General features: G+C 38.1%; 1 pseudogene; it reads left to right on the top strand.

Annotated features, from left to right (window-relative positions):
* The first annotated feature begins 854 nt into the window (after positions 1-854).
* Positions 855-1,435, top strand: LOC100687437 (annotated as a pseudogene).
* Positions 1,436-6,531: the final 5,096 nt, after the last annotated feature.

The following is a 6,531-nucleotide window of genomic DNA, read 5'->3' as shown; positions in this document are numbered from 1 at the left end:
AATATGTTGGTTAAGAATAAATTGGTGAATGTTTCTGTGATTACGTTGTAGGGGTAAGGCACTTTCATAATTACTGACGGGAATGTAAATGTGACAAAAACTATCAAAATCGCAAAAGCACATTTCCTTGGAATCAGCAGTTCTACATTTAGGAATTTATTCTGAAGATGTACTCACATGCATTCATGGAAAATCATACATGCACAAGATTATTCTTGCAGCACAGTTTGCAATAGCAGTCTGGAGACAAATGTTCATAAACAGGGGATTGGCTCTATGAATTACTGTGTATTCATAGAAGAAAATATTGAAAAGAATGAAGTAACTCATTATGTACTTATATGAAGCAATCTCCAACTTGTTATAGGTAAAAAGAAAAATGTTGAAAAAATGGATGGACAGTATATGGATATACCATATATGGGTATGTAAAAATATATATTTATATATATTTTCCCCCCTGGTATAGATATAACTGTGGGAGAAACTGACATTTGCTGCTTTTGGTGACTAAGAGTGATACGTGGGTTAATGTCACTAGGAACAGGGTAGGAGAAAAACTGCAAACCTATTTTCTTAATTATAAGCAATGTGTAAGCTATTACTTATCTTACAAAAGAGAATTAAAATATATATTACAGGGGAAAAAGTACAGTTTTTTTTTTTATTTCTTTATTTATAATAGTCACACAGAGAGAGAAAGAGGCAGAGACACAGGCAGAGGGAGAAGCAGGCTCCGTGCACCGGGAGCCCGACGTGGGATTCGATCCTGGGTCTCCAGGATCACGCCCTGGGCCAAAGGCAGGCACCAAACCGCTGCGCCACCCAGGGATGCCGAGGGCAGGGTTTGAAAGATGGTGGACGATGTGGACCAGCAACAAACTAGAAGAAGACCGTAGAAGAGCCCCTGGATCTCATCAGGCTCAGCCTGGATAAGCGAATTTATGTGAAAATGAGAAATGACCTAGAGCTTCGAGGCAGATTACATGCTTATGATCAGCATTTAAATATGATATTGGGGGGATCCCTGGGTGGCGCAGCGGTTTGGCGCCTGCCTTTGGCCCAGGGCGCGATCCTGGAGACCCGGGATCGAATCCCACATCGGGCTCCCGGTGCATGGAGCCTGCTTCTCCCTCTGCCTGTGTCTCTGCCTCTCTCTCTCTCTCTGTAACTATCATAAATAAATAAAAAAAAATTAAAAAAAAAAATATGATATTGGAAGATGTGGAAGAAACTGTGACTACTATAGAAATTGATGAAGAAACATATGAAGAGATATATAAATCAACAAAATGGAATATTCCGATGCTTTTTGTCCGGGGAGATGGTGTTGTACTAGTTGCTCCTCCATTAAGAGTTGGCTGAAACAAAGAATTTATCGTGTATGGAATATAGGAGATTTTGTATGATTGCCTCTTTAAATGTAGAAGACATCCAAGAGAGAAACCTGCGTTCATTTTGATATTAAGAAATGACCAAGGATTCTTCCACCCTGAAATGAGTTGATTTGCAGATAACTCAAAAATTCTTTTTTTTATTTTTATTTTTTAAAGATTTATTTATTTTATTTGGGGGGGGGGAGAGGCAGAGACACAGGCAGAGGGAGAAATAGGCTCCATGCAGGGAGCCCGACAAGGGACTCGATCCCAGGTCCCCAGGATCACACCCCAGGCTGCAGGCGGCGCCAAACCGCTGCCCTAACTCAAAAATTCTTTTTTTTTTTTTTTTTAATTTTTTTATTTATTTATTTATTTATGATAGTCACAGAGAAAGAGAGAGGCAGAGACACAGGCAGAGGGAGAAGCAGGCTCCATGCACTGGGAACCCGATGTGGGATTCGATCCCGGGTCTCCGGGATCGTGCCCTGGGCCAAAGGCAGGCGCCAAACCGCTGCTCCACCCAGGGATCCCTAACTCAAAAATTCTTAAACTAAAGGGCATTTTAATTTTTTTTCAACTCTTTCAATAAATGTGATCACCAGGATGCAGAACTCTTTGTTCAGGAATTCCTTTGCTCTGTTGTTTTCTCAGACAATTTCTGATATTTTTTTCCTTTGAATTAAATTTCATGTTTTCTTTTTTAAAAAAATAAATAGGGCAGCCCCGGTGGCGCAGCGGTTTAGCGCCGCCTGCAGCCCAGGGCGTGATCCTGGAGACCCTGCATCGAGTCCCACATCGGGCTCCCTGCATGGAGCTTCTCCCTCTGCCTGTGTCTCTGCCTCTCTCTCTCTGTCTCTATGAATAAATAAATAAAATCTTAAAAAAAAAAAAAAATATATATATATATATATTACTGGGGTGCCTGAGTGGCTCAGTCAGTTAAGCATCTGACTTGATCTCAACTCAGATCTTGATCTCAGAGTTGTAGATGCAAGCCCCATGTTGGGTTCCATGCTGGGTATGGAGTCTACTTAAAAAAATAAATAAAATCGAAAAAAAATAATATAATAAATGTGTTTCTACATGCATTAGAGACACCAGACTGTTCAATATCCTCCAGAGTGTGCTTCCTTTTTTGAGACCTTCAAGGACTTTATTAAAGTCTGGATATTAATAATCTTCACTCATTAAAAAATGCACATTATATGTGGCTTCAGTTATAGAACCTAGTTATGCTCATCAAGGATGAAATCCTCAAGTATTCTTTAGTCAGCTACCCTCATTCCCATCTATTCTAATCATAAAACCAAGTGGGTCAACTCCAGAAGCACATGATGGATGCTTAGTAAATACCAGATGGGTGAGGAATGAGTAAATGGGTAATAATAAACAGTATAAACTATATATTATAGTTAATAATATTAGTGCTTCGGCTTCCACTTTAGCTCTTAGTTTAGATACAAAATGGCAAAAGCTTTGCTTGGAATGTCCTTTGTTGTTAAGATTTCTGACATCCCACTCAGCCACCTGAGAGGCCACAACATTCTCTCTAGGTTTGAGAGAATCCTTACAGCCACATCAGAGTTCCTAAATGTTGCTATGAAGCCAACAAGCTGTAATCTTAAACCAAATTCCAATACTGAAATGTGACATGATGAAACAGATTACTACCCCCTTCATAACTGATAATGCAGAACACCAATTATTCTATTGGGAGGTAGTAACATTAAGGTCTGCCCTCTGAGTGAGAACAATGCCCTTTTGTTCTCTGATGGGTAACACTTTCTTCCCCCTGGATATGGCATTGTCCCTCCATTGTTAAATTAAATCTTGCAGAAATCACCAAGGATTATCATGAATGTCAGCATTAATGTCAGCCTCCGTTAACAACAAAGCCAACATCTGGGAGTTTGCAGAAAGGGAGCAGCCCACTCAGGAAAATCAGGCAGAGTAGTTTGATGTGCCTGTCAAATTTCACATCAAAAATGATATAATACAATATGAAATGAATGAAACCTGGGGTGGGGGAGGGGGATATCGTTAATCAGAAGAGTTAACATATTGCCTCCCTAAACCCTCACTGTCAGCTTTGCCAGAAAAATACACATATCATAGAGGAAATACTGATAAAAATGTTGCAATACCCTTGTCTCAATATGTCTATAATTTATCAAGAAGCCAGAAAATGTGAAAGTTAACCCAAAAGTTATCGCAGGGGAAAGACTCCACTTAGACTACTAAGTAGAATGGCAAAATGATCCATGTGACAATGAAACAGAAAGGACTAACCTCACAGGGCAAGCTTAATGACAGGATTACTTTGAAAGATATTTATACAAATTAATACATAGAGATTCATAAAGTTTTATTTGCCTTAAAATCATACATTGCAAAACTATACTTTGTTGCTTGCTTTTCTGACCTGTTATCACAATAACATTTATTCCCATATCAAGCCCATGCTCCACTGGATCTGTGAAATATCGAACTTCTCTGCAAAGGAAGGCTCATCAGAAAGAAATTTGAGGGCAGCCCGGATGGCTCAGACGTTTAGCGCCACCTTTGGCCCAGGGCGTGATCCTGGATACCCAGGATGGAGTCCTACATTGGGCTCCCTGCATGGAGCCTGCTTCTTCCTCTGCCTGTGTCTCTGCCATTCTCTCTCTCTGTCTCTCAGGAATAAATAAAATCTTTAAAAAAAAGAAATTTGAAATATGATATTCTGAAACTAATAATATAAAATAAAGTCCTTTTTGCTGAATAAGTGACTTGTTTTATACTTTATCTAAAATCTTGTAATATGTTTTTAAAGTGTTCAGTTCAAACAACCAAGAAATAAAAGTGAAGAATAGAAAGAAAATATATAACTAGATATTGGAAAATCTATGGTAAATTTAGAAATATATTGCAAATTAGAAAAGCAGGACAAAAAAAAAAAGCAGGACAAAAAACATTTTTTTTTTTTTTTTTTTTTTTTTTTTTTTCAAAAAACATTTTAAAGCACCTTGGGGGATCCCTGGGTGGCGCAGCGGTTTAGCGCCTGCCTTTGGCTCAGGGCGCGATCCTGGAGACCCGGGATCGAATCCCACGTCAGGTTCCCGGTGCATGGAGCCTGCTTCTCTCTCTGCCTGTGTCTCTGCCTCTCTCTCTCTCTCTGAGTGTGACTATCGTAAATAAATAAATTAAAAAGATAAAAATAAAAAAATAAATCTGAAATGTTAAAAAAAAAAAAAAATAAAGCACCTTGGATCAAGATCTTGCAACTATATTCACGTAAGATAATTCTATCCTAAGTGAAAATAATGTGTTTACTACTGCAACTAGCTTTCTATATAAGAGTTGGTGAAATGGCACATAGCTGTACCATAAAGTCATATATAAATGATATCCAATATAATGATAAAAACTGACAATGAGTTCCTGCCTTCCCCTCTTTTATCCTTCCTTCCTCCATCCCTCTGTCCTTTACCCTTTTCTTCTTTCTTTTTTAATCTCTGCTTGAAAGTATAGTCTAGACTAGTGTGCATAACATAATTAGTGCAACTAGTTTTTACCGAACCTGAATTAACTAAAATCCAAATCCAATTGATTTTTTAAGATTATTTTTATTTACATAGGAGAGAAATAGAGAGCACAAGGGTTGGGGGGCAGAAGCAGACTCCCTATTGAGCAGGGAGCTGGACACCAGACTCAGGGCTCTATCCCAGGACCCTGAGATCATGACTTGAGCCAAAGTCAGATGCTTAACCGACTGAGCCACCCACTTGCCCCCCAAATCTAATTTATTTTAGTTGTTTTTTGTCACTCCCTCATGTCTTGACACCCTCCAGGAATGTGCCTTGACAGGATCACTCCTTGATCAAATTCTAAGCAGAGAGCAGCACATACATATGCAGCATGTGAATATGCTCTAATGGAGCTAGGTGTGAGAAGCTGTGTGCTGACAAGAGAGGAGGTAACTGATCGAACCTGAGGGAACGTGGCAGACTTCCTATCAGGAGTAACATATGTATGGAAGGGTAAAATAGGAATTTGCCATATAGACAAGATGGGGAGGCAAGATACTCTATACTAAAGGGAGGTAGAGAAAAATGTGGTTAATCTAGTCAATAACAACAGATTACCTGATTTAGGAAATATTTTGTGAAATCTTACTTGAAAATGTGAATTTCTATAGCCAGGGTCTAACCCTACTTGGTCCCTGCTTGAATTAAGTGTGACGTATACAAACTCATGTGGGACCACATTTAAGTAATGCCATACTGCACTTGAAAGGACAAGAAAGTGCTGGTGACCATCTTCTAATATCGTTTACATGGTGCTCTCCATGCCAGGGTGGCCTACATTGTCCTCAAAGTGATCGTGCAAGTCCCTGGGAATGTTAGCAGATCCGGATGACGAGGTGTTGGGGAAACATCCCGGAAGCTGGCATCTATAAGTGTATATTTCTAATTTGTAAGATTTCTCAGAAATCTGAAACTGCCTGTTAAAATACCAAGTAATTTGTGCAAGACACTATTTGAAGCATTCAAATATTTCCTTACACATCAAATAATATTGATGGAAACTCTTAGCCATTTATGATGTTTTCTTTTAGAAGCAAGGAACCTCTTCATATTCATATTTGATGTTTTCTTTTCCCCAGACTACTGGCATATTCATAAAAATGCAATTCTCAGGTGGCATGTACTATGAGTTTATTTGTTGTATAAATGCATTTTTATACTCTGTTGGTTGCCTAAATTATATTTTTCTATAAATACAGACTGGAATGCTATTCACAGAACAGGTGTGTAAGTATGAAAATTGTCTTACAAAAGGACTTATTTATTTCTATATTTTCTTTATATTATTGGTTTGAAACTTAAAAACTATACACTTATAATAAGTAATAAGTGATCTGAAATTATCTTAATGTAATGAAACTCGAATGCATTAAAGTTGTGGAATTTTATAGCCTATATTCATCTTAGAAATGATTTATTTCAGTCACCTCATATTGAATATAGGAGGCTTAGGTCAAATGAGATTATGGCTTGCTTCTGATTCCTTAATTTTGGTAAAAATTCTGAAATTAGAGTATTATTATTATTATTATTTTTAAAGATTTTATTTATTCATGAGAGACAGACAGAGAAGAGAGAGAGAGAGG

The sequence above is a fragment of the Canis lupus genome, chromosome X (assembly GCF_011100685.1).
Source record: "Canis lupus familiaris isolate Mischka breed German Shepherd chromosome X, alternate assembly UU_Cfam_GSD_1.0, whole genome shotgun sequence".
Taxonomy (NCBI): domain Eukaryota; kingdom Metazoa; phylum Chordata; class Mammalia; order Carnivora; family Canidae; genus Canis; species Canis lupus.
The sequence above is the reverse complement of the archived record's forward strand: the minus strand, read 5'-3'. Positions and strand labels throughout refer to the sequence as shown.